Raw genomic sequence first — 14,516 nt, forward strand, 5'->3', positions numbered from 1 at the left:
ATCTGAAAAGGCAGCCTGCTTCTTCAGTGCTGGAGGGCATCCTCTTGGCCCTCCATCTTTGAGAGTCTGCCCACTGTCTTTAATTGGACAGTGAGCCAGCCTTTGGCAATTAATTGGCCATTTTGAGGAAAATCACAGCAACTGTTCCCCACCCAGTGTGGACTTCTGACCCCCATTTGACCCTGAGTGCGGGGTCCTGAAGTTTACAGGGAGAATCATGCCGCTTGTTGTTGTACAGTCCATGGGTGCCTGCTGCGCTCCAATACTTAACAAAAATGGCTACTTTCCACTTGTAGGAAAAGTAGACTAAATTTCAGCATGCAATTTATCCAATAAGCCTATTACAGCCAAGCTTTATTCTATTCACTTTTTCAAGCAGGAGTGGCTGGATAGCAATTAGAAGCTGAAACCTTGATTAAAATTTCCCTCTCCAGGTCAGAGGTGTTGAAGTAATTGTGCTTTATCAACAGCCCCACAGCACAGACCCAGGATCAAATATGATACCTTCTGGGCTATATGGTTTAGTGCTATATTAGCCAGTGCCTTATCTTTGGTCATCCATGAAGCATGAAGTATTTTTGAATGTGGAGAAAAACATACACTAAACAAAATAATTTTGATTTCTAAAATGATATTTTCCTCAAATGGGCTAATCCCTTTTTGTTGATTTAACTTTTAAATTCTTTTTTTAAGCAATGGTCTGATTTAACAAATCATAACCATAGTGACACAAAGTTCCATTTTATCTCACCTTATACAATTTGGCATGAACTGTTAGTGTTGACTTCTGATTTGACAAAGGACTTTGGGGCTGAAATTTCTTCCATTGTGCTGACAGCACATCTGCCAGTGTTTGTAGTGTCAGTAGGATTGACCTATGTAAGCTGGATTTAACACTTACGGTCAAATGATTTTCTTAGCCTTTGTTTAAAACCTAAGATATTTAAAATAATGTAATTGGTTATGATCAATAAGCATAATCAAAAAAGTAAGTCAGTTTTTCTTTTTTTATGTTTTAAGAACATTGTTCTTAATTAGCATTGGATAGTGGGTGTGAGTGCCAGGATAACCACATCTCTGGCCCCACCTTCTCTATGGTCAGAAACTCCAGTTCATGGGGATCCCCAGACTGACACAGCCACCCAACCCCAGCCATATACCAGTTGGCCTGCAAAAGCTTCCTTGACTGGGGCTCATATTTTCCCGTGTGCAGGCCAGTATGCCTAACCTCATTTTCTGGAGATTCTGCTGGTCTCCCACCAGACTTAGGCGGAAGAGATGGGTGCGACCACCTGAGGAATTTTGGCCTATTGTGACTCGATAGTTAATGCAGCAATAGCTTAGATCACGAGAGTAGACTGTTCGTAAAGAGTTAGTTGAATCAGCTGAATACCACATGGGTGTGAAATTGTTCTTTATTACATATTTTTAGCTGTTAGCTGAGGTCAATAGCAATTAATGAAAGTTGCTAAATACGAAGACAGCCAGCTAATCACTTAATCATGTAATGTCATAGCCATTGCTCATCAAGACAAAAATGTGAAATCATTTGACACCAAGGACAAAACTAACAACAGTGACTGTACTAAGAAAAGAATGCTGCTTGCATGGAAAGTCATCATGTCCTTGTCGTTGACAACCAAACATGAACAATGAAAGAGAAACATCACATTAAATTGCTGGAGGAAATGTAGACTTCCCATTGGGGTCAGGCATGGTACAGAATTGAAAAATAGAACCTACTTTAACTTGGTACATCAAGGCTCAATCACTTTGGTTCACTCTCCGAGGGCACATTTTTCCCTCGCTCAAGAAATATGACCCCATCTGCAACAAAAAAAATACACAGAGCTTATTGACTAAGTTTGATTTTAACAAGTTGAGGTCAGTTTGAATCGAACTGATCTATACACTGACGGAAGCTGGGCTTGCTCATTTGTACATTATTACATTTCCTCATTGAATTGCTACTTCCTGTTTTATTTCCTTTTTGATTTACCTCATCTTTATTATTTTCAAGCCCTGATGCAGTCTTGTACTAAGGCCCACCATTTCTCAATAAAGTAAATAAAATGAAATATTACAAAAATGATTCCTTGTATCCATTTAGAAAATAACTGCCCAGGTCAATCATTAATATTTCGGGAATGTTGGCAGGCTGGCGTAGCAACGCATGACATTACCATGCAGTAGGATGCAAGTCCATGTGAACAGTTCAATAGACAACAAATTGATGTATTAAATAAGTTATTTCTGCCTGGCTCTTATTTTGGTGATTTTAGTATCTACTGCTCATGGCAAAAATAAGACCCAGACCAATGTTTGTATTGGTTAATAATCAAAAATGTACTAATACTGATTACTGAAACAATTCGCTCCCTCTTAGCTTTTTCCACTGAAATCTGGGCTGTGTGTAAACAATCCATTTTATGAAGCATAAATTATTCCATCTAATGCTGCGTCTCGACATCATTCAGAACAATACATGCGACAGGCCTCTTTATTTTATCTCTACAGAATACAATGATTTTAGGAAAGCAATCCCATTGCAGCTTGTATGATATATGGGAGTTATATTGGGGGGGTCTCCACCTTAAACAAGGCCTGTTTGCCTTCCCCATTCATGAAAGCCATTCCAAATTACCAGCACCGACTGCCAAAGAGAAAATGGGAATCAGTCAAAGTCTGAAGTGAGTAAAATCAATTTTAAGGCCAGTGAGTTGCAAAATGCCCAATGGAAAGAAATGTTGTTCCTCCAGTGAGCATTGAACTTCATTGGAACAGTTAAAGAAAAACATGAAGGTCTTCCAGAGTTCTTGGCCGACATGATAAGATGTTACAAAGTCTTTCTTTTAGAATAAGCGAAATGTTCTCATCATGTACGTTCTGAATAAGGTAGAAACATAGAAACATAGAAAATAGGAGCAGGAGTAGGCCATTTGGCCCTTCGAGCCTGCACTGCCATTCAATACAATCATGGCTGATCATCCAAACTCAGTACCCTGTTCCCACTTTCTCCCCATAACCCTTTAGCCCTAAGAATTATATCTAACTCTTTCTTGAATATATTTAATGATTTGGCCTCAACTGTTTTCTGTGGTAGAGAATTCCATAGGTTCACCACTCTCTGGGTGAAGAAATCCCTCCTCATTTCAGGCCTAAATGGCTTACCCCTCATCCTTAGATTGTGACCCCTAGTCCTGGACTCCCCCGCCATCGGGAACACCCTTCCTGCATCTAGTCTGTCCAGTGCTGTTAGAATTTTGTAGTTTTCTATGAGATCCCCTCTCATTCTTCTAAACTCTAGCAAATACAAGCCTAATTGACCCAATCTCTCTTCCTATGTCAGTTCTGCCATCCCAGGAAGCAGTCTGGTAAACCTTCGCTGCACTCCCTCCATAGCAAGGACATCCTTCCTCAGATAAGGGTAAGAATGTTACTGTAAACCACTGAGTTTAAAAGTATGTATTACAGTTATTAAAGGATTACAAAGCAATGTGCTTTGTGTTACAACATTTATTCAAAGCATCAATCCAGTAAAGAAAGAATTTGCATTTATATAGCACCTTACATGACCTCAGAACATCCCCACGTGCTTTACAGCTAATTAAGTACTTAATATTGAAGTGTGGTCTCTGTTGTAATGTAGGAAATACAGCAGCCAAAAGTACACAGTAAAGCCCTACAAACAGTAAGATAATGACCAGATAATCTGATTTAGTGATATTGGTTGAGGGATAAATATTTACCAGGATACTGGGGAGTGCCATGGGATATTCTACATCCACCTGAAAGAGTAGAGTTCCTCGAGTGCACCCCCAACTTTCTGACTCAGAGGCCAGAGTGCTACCACTGAGCCAAAGGAGCAGGACAGGGGGTAGGGAGCCAATTCGCTCTCAGGATGAGGGTCAATGGGTTAAAGCTTTTAAGGAGGTTTTATGTCTCCATTTAGGCATGCTTTTTATTTTTTACCCATTTGGGCTGAGTTTTCTGAAAGAGTGAGATACAGAGAGCAAAAAAAGTGTGTCAGACAGCATAGCTGCACCCAAGAGGACTGGAGAAGAAAGCTTAGAGGAGCAGTAACCATAGCAGTTTGGAAAAAAAAAATATTCTGAGGCCAAAAACCTGTTGCCTTTGATCCCAACATAAATGCCAGGATCCATCCACCAGTGATCTCTGGCACTGACTCCACCAGAGTTTGCAGGATCAACGGAAAGTCACCCTATCCACAGTGAGTGTCTGTGACCCTTGAGATGCACGCTTGCTCAAAGAGGTCAGGAAATCAGCTGATGTGTACAGAGTCCAGGTGGTGTCGTGCCTCCTGACCCTCTGCATCAATGGCCAGGCAGAGGCTCCACCCCTTGCAAGACCATTAGACAATGTTGGCATTTGGCCAAGCCCCAGGGTATTTCACCCCAAAGTTATTTTAGGACCTTGCACCACACTTCTCCCAGAGTTACAATGTAAGTGTATGTGCTGAAACAGCCAAAGAGCTTTGATATCCCACTCTAGTTTTACATAGAATTTTATAGAATATACAGGACAGAAACAGACCATTCACTCCAACAAGTCTATGGCATTGTTTATACTTCACAAGAGCCTCCTCCCACCTTTCTTCATCTCACCCTTACACCCTTCTGTTACTTTTTCCCTGATGTACATATCTAGCTTCTCCTTAGCATTCATGCTATTCACCTCAATCATTCCATGAGGTAGCAATTTCCACATTCTAAGCACTCTTTAAATCATAAAGAATTCACCTAATTTTTACAATACAAAATAAGAAGGGCTGTAGCTTTAATGGAATCATGGTTAGTGTGTAAGGTCACATTTAGAATACTGTGCTGAAGTTTGGGCACTTACCTTTAAAAGGACAATGAATAGTAAAAGGTGACCTTGGAACTCAAAGTACTAAACAGACTGACAAAATCAAACATATTCTCATTGAAGAAAAGAAGATTGAAAAGGGACACAATCCAGATCTCATGGAAGGCACAGATAATGTGAATACAAGCAGGTTGCTTAAATTAAGTCAGTCAGTCTAGAGGTCATGAGAATAAAATTGCTGATATGTCAAGTATGGCTTGAGTTTAATTGTGTTACTCTTACCACATCTCTCTCTCTCTCTCACACACACACACACACACACACACACACACACTATAGCATTCTATTTATTGTATCCAGGTTGTGTAAAGGATTGGAAGTATATTTAAGGAAATATTTTTTACATTATCACAGCTTCTGGCCTGTTGAAATCATGGGAATACCATCTATGAACTATAGCTGGTCAAGGTTATATAATGTAGGTTAGAGTCCTGAATTATTATCCTGGAATTTTTCGATTTTATTTGATTATCTTTGGAATCTAAGGAGAAAAAAAAGTCACAGATTATTCTCCAGTGGCTGGTTTTATCTGTATTTATTCAGTTCCCTTTGAAGATTAAATATTGTCAGTGCAAGTTGTACACGGTCAACTAGAAGGGACAGATGTAATAATCCCTATGGCCTTTTCCTGTTCAACTGAACCATATGGATTGTGAAGTTCTAGCTTGGATTCTTGTTGAGTTAGCTGATCAAAGGCCAGACAGCTGTTGTCTCAGAGCCCCAGGGATTGGAAGGAGAAAACAAAATCAAACAGGGTTTCAACTCAAGTACTGTCCAGTGACTACCGCTGGAAAGCATGAGCATGGATGGCGAGCAAAGGCAGGATTGTGCTCTGTTGTGCTTTCCCCATAATTGAATAGCCTGGCAACATTCATTCTCCAGTCTCATACATGAAAAATGATTTCTTGGGCAAGACACTTAAAGGCTGTTAGTCAAAAAAAAACAAATTGATACTTTTACTCTTCCAACCTCCCCTTGTATGACCTTGGAACCCTTCCATTTGTCACTTACTTTACCTATTTCTTTCTCCTTGGTAGCTTTTTCAAAAAAAAATGTTGAATTCCATTTCAGTTCTCTACAGCTGGACAAGGCAACAATAAAAAAAATAGATGCACATGAGAACCAAGATACCCAGATAATTATAATAAGAAAAGTACAATGGAACTAATGTAAACAAAAAGGTTTTGATTGTTAAAGACATGCTTAGGTACAATTATTATTCTGCACACCTGTACTCTGTGGGAAACAGACACAAACACAGCACATTTTAATGGAATAGTAATGCTATGAATGTTATGTCCTGTGAATATAATGTCGTTCCAATATTTACCAGTGAATATTGAAATGATGTTTGAGTTTCAAATTGTCATTAACAAGGTAAATATGTTATTAATAAAGGCAGTATCACATTTCTTACTAAGCCACAGGGAACAGGGGCTGGATTTTCAGTCCGGGGTCAGGAACCCATGCACGGATCATTTCTGGGTCTTGACCCTGAGCTGCAACAGACTCTGTGACGCAATGCAATTTTGAAAGGCAAAGGAGCTTATTGGCCCGGGGACAAGTTCGGCGCCCAATTAAGGGCACCAGGAGTGATCTGGAGGCGGGAACCAGTAATGGAGGGCCCTTTGAAAAGTTGCATGGTAGCCATGACTGGGCCTGCCATTCACTGAAGCAATGGAGCAGCATGGACTTCAGAGGGCCAGCGTGGCATGAGCCTGCGGCCCCAGATGGCACCACGATTTTCAGATGCCTCCCTTGAAGCGTTAATGGATACAGCGTCCGATAGGAGAGATGCTTTGTTCCCAGCATCCGAAAGAAGAAATCTGCCGAGAGGGCCTGGATGGAGATGGTGACAGAGGTCAGCAGCTGGTGCAGTGCTGTAGTGTTTTGCAATTGCAATTGCATTATGCTTTGTGCACACTTGGAGCTGCTGTGGAATACACATGCGATCAAAGGGAAAATGAAAGTAAAACAGAATAAAGAAGAAGCCTTTGTGTTCAGCAGCCAGCAGTCACAGCATGCTGTCTCAATCTCTGCCTCACATAGCTCATACTAAATTCACCTAAACCTCACTCTAGTCCTGAGGACATCACAGCCGGAATCACCAGAAGGACATGGATCCAGTGCAGAAAGCAATTCAGTGAGCTGATCAGTTCTGGAAAGGTGAGTGGCAAGCGACACCTGGGTGACAGACCTCTAATTCTGTATACAATAGCATGCAGATAAGTTGAGCAGACTGAGTGCCCACAGTTCTCCTTAACTTTGTCAGATCAAGTGGCTAGTTGCATCACTGAAGTTTCACCAACCCTAACATATGGGGCACAACTGAACAGGGGGTATCAGTCAACGGCCACTTGACATACTGGAATAGGTGAGGGAGGGCAGCCTACTCATAAATCTTTTTCTCTTCATCCTGTAGGAGAAGCGAGCGCATAATTCAAGGGAAATGTCTTGGACAGGTGGTGGTGTACTGCAGCTTCACACTCTGACCCCGGTGGAGGAGGCAGCACTGGAGATCACGAGGGTATCATCGCGTCAGGCCCTGGATGATAGTAATACGAGTAGCCGATAAGAGCAGGGCCATTTGATAGTGTTATCTTCATGTGAAGGGCATGTAGGATACTCCTGCCCAATGCGCACTGTGGCTATTACAACCGCTGTCACCTATGGGCGAGGTTGTGCTGAGGCACCTACTGAGTAGCCTGAGTTCTGATCACTACCTTTTTGTGTTTCGCACAGGACCAGTTGCAGAAGGGGAGCAGATTGTCCCAGCAGGATTGTCTCCGGCCTCCTCAACAGACAGAGATGTATCAGAGCATGCACATTCACATTATTCCTGTGCACCTTCCATGAGTGCAGACACCTTCACCTCGGTTGGGCCTCAATCTAGCTTAGAAAGGGGAGTAGGAGGAGGAAGATGAAGCAGCGTTAGCTATGGGCAGTCCTCCTCAGGGTTCGGAGGACAGACACAGCCATGCTCTGCTGGACGAAGATGCTGAGCCTCGGGTGTAACAAACATGGAGACTTTTTCTGGAGCATCAGAGGCAGATAAGTTCCCGAATGTTGGAGATCCCTGAGGCATTGTGCAACCATGGGCAGACAATGGAGGGGCCAATGCAATGCATGTGCTCTGTTATGACTCAGGGATTTGAATGCATAAGCTGTTCCATTGAGAGAGTCATATGTGGCAACACTCAGAGTAAATGCAGCAGCAACACACTGATTTACACAGAAAAAGTGAGACTCTGTAGTTGCTCTGTGTTCAGTGCCGCTGATGCCGCAGAGATGCTTGGAGTGGATGCCAGCTGCATTCCAGCTGGTGGCTGCACCCAGCATGCCAGGGTGTCATGAAAAGGCTGAGGCAGTTGAAGAAACTGATGGGTGGGAGCACCCCTGAGGGGGCACCATGTCATCCCTTGCCTCCTTGGCCCCTCTGACGGAGGAACTATCCATGCCATAAGGCCCTGTGACAGATGCTGCCACTGCAAGAACACTGGTGCTGCAACCTGTGGAGGCACCTTCATGATGAGGATGGAAGCCACAGGCATCTCAGCCATGAGCAGGGACAATGGAGCAGGCTGCCTCCATATCATCCTCAGCCACAGGGTGAGCACCCCATAGATGTGGATGGGAATGCAAGGCTCCACGTCGTCAGATGCACTTAACGGGTCACCTGAGTGATATTTTCTCAGTTTGTATGGTCATTAACTTTTCCTTTACTAATAATTTCTTATGCCTACAATCAGACTTGTGTGTAATTATTGCTTGATGTCAAAACGGGCATGCAGTTAAGGGGCAGGGTGGAGGGGGGGGATGCTGGCTTTGCTGTGTTGTGGGAGACTGTTGGTGGTGGAGACCCTCCCCCCATTTTCAATCTATTTGGGTGGCAATGGGATCATTCACATCTGTGTGCTTGCTGGATAATTTCTCTCTTTGATGTAAGGTGAATTAGAGTCATCTGTCATAGGGCTGAGAGCCACTCAAGTGAAATTTTGCTGAATTAGCGTGGCCCTTGCCAGTCTGTCAATTGGCCTGAGACCTGTGATGGCCTCAAGAACACAAAAACACAATAAATAGGAGCAGGAATCGACCATATGACCCGCGAGCCTGCTCCGCCATTCAGTACGATCATGGCTAATCTTTGGGCTTCAGCTCCACTTTCCCACCTGTTCCCATATCCCTTGATTCCCTGACAGATCAGAAATCTGTCTATCCCAGCCTTAAATATATTCAACGATGGAGCATCCACAACCTTCTGGGGTAGAGAATCTCAAAGATTCACAACCCTTTGAAGGAAGTAATTTTTCCTCACCTCAGTCCTAAATGATTGTCCCCTTTTCCTGAGACTTTGTCCCCATGTTCTAGAATTCCCCAGCCAGTGGAAACAACTTTTCAGTGTCTACCTATCCAGCCCCTTCAGAATCTTGTATGTTTCAATGAGATCAACTGTCATTCTTCTAAACTCCAGAGAATATAGGCCCAATTTACTCAGCCTCTCATCATAAGACAACCCTTTCATCCCAGGAACCAATCTAGTGAACTTTCGGTGTACTGCCTCCAATGCAAGTATATCCTTCCGTAAATATGGAGACCAAAACTGCACACAGTATTCCAGATGTGTTCCAGATGTTAACTTTCTGTGTTTCTTGTGTAAGCACACCCAAGTCTCTCTGAACATCAACATTTAAAAGTTTCACATCTTTCAAAAAATATTCTGCTTTTCTATTATGACCAAAGTGAATAACTTCACACTTCCCCACATTATACTCAGCAGTCTTCCTCCAATGCCTGGGCATCAGTTTTCTCTGGAACGTCCCCTTTATCCTTCTCTTCTTCCTCCTCATCTTCCTCCTCTAAAGAAGAGTGGAATTCCAGGCTCTCCTCTTCATCCAGCTCCAGGCCTCTTTGCAATGTCATGGTGTGCAACGTGCAGCAGACGACCGCAATATGAGACACTCTGGCTGGCTCGTACTGGAGGGCACCTTCCAAGCTGTCAAGACAATGGAATTGCATCTTCAAGATGCCAATGATCCGTACAATGCAGGTTCGTGTTAGTCGATGGCTTTTGTTGTAGCACCTCTCTTCATCTGTGGCTGGGTCCCAGAGGGAAGTCAGAAGCTACCTCCTCAGAGGATAACCCTAATCCCCCAGCAGCCGCCCATGGAGTCTGGATGTTGGCCTGAAGAGGTATGGCACCTGGGACTCTCAAAGGATGAAGGCATCATGATGGGTGATGCCTGTGGCTTCCATCCTCATCATGGAGGTGCCTCCACAGGTTGCAGCACCAGTGTTCTTGCAGTGGCAGCCTCTGTCACAGGGCCTTACGGCATGGATAGTTTCTCAGTCGGAGGGGCCAAGGAGGCAAGGGATGAGGTGGTTTCCCCCTCAGGGGTGCTCCCACCCATCAGTTTCTTCAACTGCCTCAGCCTTTTCATGACACCCTGGCATGCTGGCTGCGGCCACCAGCTGGAACGCAGCTTCCACTCCAAGCTTCTCTGCGGCATCAGCGGCACTGAACGCAGAGCTGCTACAGAGTCTCACTCTTTCTGTGCATGTCAGTGTGTTGCCCCTGCATTTACTCTGAGTGCTGCCGCATATGACTCTCTCAATGGAACAGCTCATGCATTCAAATCCCTGAGTCATAACAGAGCACATGCATTGCATTCAGCAGGGCTTCTGCTACCAACCTATGATGCCCAAATTGATGTCAGCAGCCTCATATCTCTCTCAAGAGTCCAACAACTCACGGTTCACAAATGCAAGCCTCTCAGCACAAGTGATGCCAACTCTGTGCCACTGGTTGAGCAACTGAGTATAAATCTCCGTTTTTTAAAGTTTGTTGACCAGTGCATTCATCAGCACTCACGACTCTGCTGTGTTCATGACAGCTTCACCCAAACATGTCCCAGACCCTTTGTTTTCCCTGTGCTTCCTGATTGAAAATCTGAAACTGCTGCTCAAAAGCCTGCTAATGAGCTCCACAATGAGCTCAACAACCAGCCAATTGGAGACGTGTGGGTCGCCGACTCCTCACCATCCACCCCCTGCAACCTCATCACGGGCAATTGAAAATCCAGCTCCAGAAAGAAGGGGTGCTCCAGATATCAGAGCTGTTGGGTTCGGGAAAGGGAAAGCAAGTCAGTTAGGATTGCTGTTCATAATTGCTAACCAGTCACTTGTGCTGTGCATGGATGTTAGGAGAAAACAAAATCAGGCTTGGCTGTGATGTCTGTGTATGTCAGCGCAAGGGGAATAAAAAGAATATATAAATCTTTTTCAAGTAACTAATCCAAGACAACAACGTAATTGCTTGGGAACGCAAGGAGGCAGATTTTAATTTACTTTACGAAATAATTTTTTTGTGCATTATTTATAGGCAGTTGATTAAGTATATATAAATAGAATTCAATTCACTACCAAAGTTTTCCATTGTTCTCCAATTATAATACATTTTTGAAGTATTTTGTCAGAATTTCCACAGAGGCTTGTTAAAAAATACTTCCCAGCATCCCTTGCATACAATTTGAATATATGAAAAAGCCAATTTAGCCTCTAAAAATATGACTCTCAGGTTCAGTGCTGCAATAGGCAAGTACAGTATCTCCTGACAAGCTGGTTTGGAAGGATTTTAGTCCAGTAGGCTCTTTAAGTATTATCACTACCTGAATTTCTAACTCTGTGGCCTTGATATTTACTGGGAGGCAGTGAGGGAGTGGGGCAGGGGAGGAGGTTGTCGCAGCTGGGAAACCTGGAAATGTGGGAAATGCGACGGTCCTGCCAAATTCAATGACAGAACCTCATTTTAATGTTTTGTCTCCGTTTCACAGCTGGTAGCCAACCAGATCGAGAGGTTTGTTGGCAGTCAAGCAGACGGAAGCCAGTGGCACAAGGCCACAGCCACGGAGTGGCACAGAGAAGAGGGAAGGAGAGGTCATAGGATATTGGCTGGGTGGGGAAGCTTCAGCTTTGGGTTGGGGGTCTTCATATTGTGAGCTGGGGACATTGGTGGATCTCGGGGAGGGAAGCAGGTTTGTTTGAGTGGCCAGAGGAAGCATATCTGTTCCTCCTGGCCCACAAGCATTGTTGAAAAGGTACTTCCTTGATGGACCCAGCTCTTCGAGTCTTCATCCCAACTGCTGGGTTTCCTAAATCCCGGGAAACCTGGCCTGCAGCCGTTAGATATAAAATAAGATAGCAAAAACTTGAGGTGCAGCCTCATTATCATATTTAAGTAACTAACCCACCTCGAACGAGTAGGTTAGTCACCCAACCCTAGCCTCAACTAAAACTGAAAGTGGGAAAGTTGTCGGTTTACTTTGCTATTATTCTTTCTCTGCAATGCATTAAAATTTCAAGAATGCTTCCGCAATAAACCCAAGGCTGCCAGCGTTTTAGAGTTTTCTGTGCTATATGTATACCACAGTACTGGAGTTTAGGATTACCTCCTTCCCAAAATCTACAAACAGGACTGTCCCGGACTGTCCCGGCAGACCCACCATTTCAGCCAGTTGCCACTGAACTTATTTCTTCCTATCTTGACTCTATCTTTTCTTCCCTGGTCCAGTCTCTTCCCACCTCCATCTGTGACTCTTCTGACGCCCTATGCCATTTCGACAATTTCCAGTTTCCTGGCCCTAACTGCCTCCTCTTCACTATGGACATCTGATCTCACTATACCTCCACACCCCATGTGGATGGTCTGAGGGCTCTCCACTTCTTCCTTGAAAAGAGGCCCAACCAGTTCCCATCCACCACTACCTTCCTCTGCCTAGCTGAACTTTTTCTTACATTGAACAACTTCTCCTTCAACTCTACTCACTTCCTTCAAATAAAAGGTGTTGCTATGGGTATCTGCTTGGGTCCTAGTTATGCTGTCTTTTTGTGTGATATGTCGAACATTCCTTGTTCCAGTCCTCCTCTGGCCCCCTCCCTCATCTCTTTTTCCGGTACATTGATGACTGTATCGGTGCTGCTTCCTGCTCTCACCCTGAACTAGAAAATCTCATCAACTTTGCTTCCAATTTCCACCCTTCTCTCACCTTTACATGGTCTATCTCTGACACATCCGTTCCCTTCCTTGACTTCTCTGCCTCCATGCCTGGGGATAGGCTGTCTACTAATATTCATTATAAGCCCACCGACTCCCACGGCTACCTTGACTACACTTCCCCACACCCTGTTTCCTGTTAGGACTCCATCCCATTCTCCCAGTTTCTCCATCTCCGATGCATCTGTTCTGATGATGCAATCTTCCACCACAGCACTTCTAACATGTCTTCCTTTTTCCTCAACCAAGGATTCCCTCCCACTATGGTTGACAGGGCCCTCATCCATGTCCGACCTATTTCCCACACTTCTGCCTTCACGTCTTCCTCTCCCTCCCAGAACCGTGACAGAGTTCCCCTTGTCCTCACTTACCACCCCACCAGCCTCCACATCCAAAGTATCATCCTCCATCATTTCCGCCACCTCCAGCATGGTGCCACCATCAAACACATCTTCTCTTCCCCTCCCCTGTCAGCGTTCCATTGGGATCGCTCCCTCTGCGACACCCTGGTCCACTCCTCCATCACCACTGACACCTCGTCCCCTTCCCATGGCACCTTCCCATGCAATCGCAGGAGGTGTAATATCTGCCCTTTTGCCTCCTCTCTCCTCACCATTGAAGGCCCCAAACACTCCTTCTTGTTGAAGAAGCGATTTACTTCCTTCAGTTTAGTATATTGTATTCGCTGCTCACAATGTGGTTGCCTCTACATTGGGGAGATCAAATGCAGATTGGGCGACCGCTTTGCGGAACACCTCCACCCAGTCTGAAAGCATGATCCCAAGCTTCCGGTTGCTTGCCATTTCAACACACCCCCCTGCTCTCATGCCCATATTTCTGACCTTGGCCTGCTGCAGTGTTCCAGTGAACATCAATGTAAGCTCGAGGAGCAGCACCTAATCTGTTGATTAGGCACTCTATAGCCTTGAGGACTCAACCTTGAGTTTAACAATTTCAGAGCATGACTGGCCTTTTTTCTGTTTCTCTATTTTTTTTTCATGTGGACAGAGCTGCTCATTATTCTGCCATTAACACTCCTTCTGGACAAATGCTTTGTCTTTTACCACAAGCATTAACCCACTCTTTGCCGTTAGCCCATGACGGCTTTGTTATTTAATCTCTCCTGACCTCTTCCCTATCACACACCCTCCCTTTTGTTCTTTTCCCCACCAAACCCAACCCCCTCCTTCACTTGCTTAAAACCTAATTCTTTTCTAACCTTTGTCAGTTCTGATGAAAGGTCACAAACCTGAAATGTTAACTCTGCGTCTCTCTCCACAGATACTGCCTGACCTGCTGAGTATTTCCAGCACTTTCTGTTTTTATTTTATTTTAGGATTACCACCTGCCTTGTATTTACATTGACTGCTTTAGTACTGTATGTTAAAGATTTCAAATCTGCAATATGGTAATTCATCTGCACAGTATTCTTTGTCTCATTACACCACACATTAATAATATCTGCTCCATTATCATCTCTGCCTAGGTTATGAAAGAAGAATGGAGGATTTCAAATTTAAACCCAACCACTTTAACAGTGGATGGATAGGTTTCTTTCCTTCTCCAAGTTTTTGGGGTA

The sequence above is a fragment of the Heterodontus francisci genome, chromosome 15, assembly GCF_036365525.1.
Source record: "Heterodontus francisci isolate sHetFra1 chromosome 15, sHetFra1.hap1, whole genome shotgun sequence".
Lineage (NCBI taxonomy): Eukaryota > Metazoa > Chordata > Chondrichthyes > Heterodontiformes > Heterodontidae > Heterodontus > Heterodontus francisci.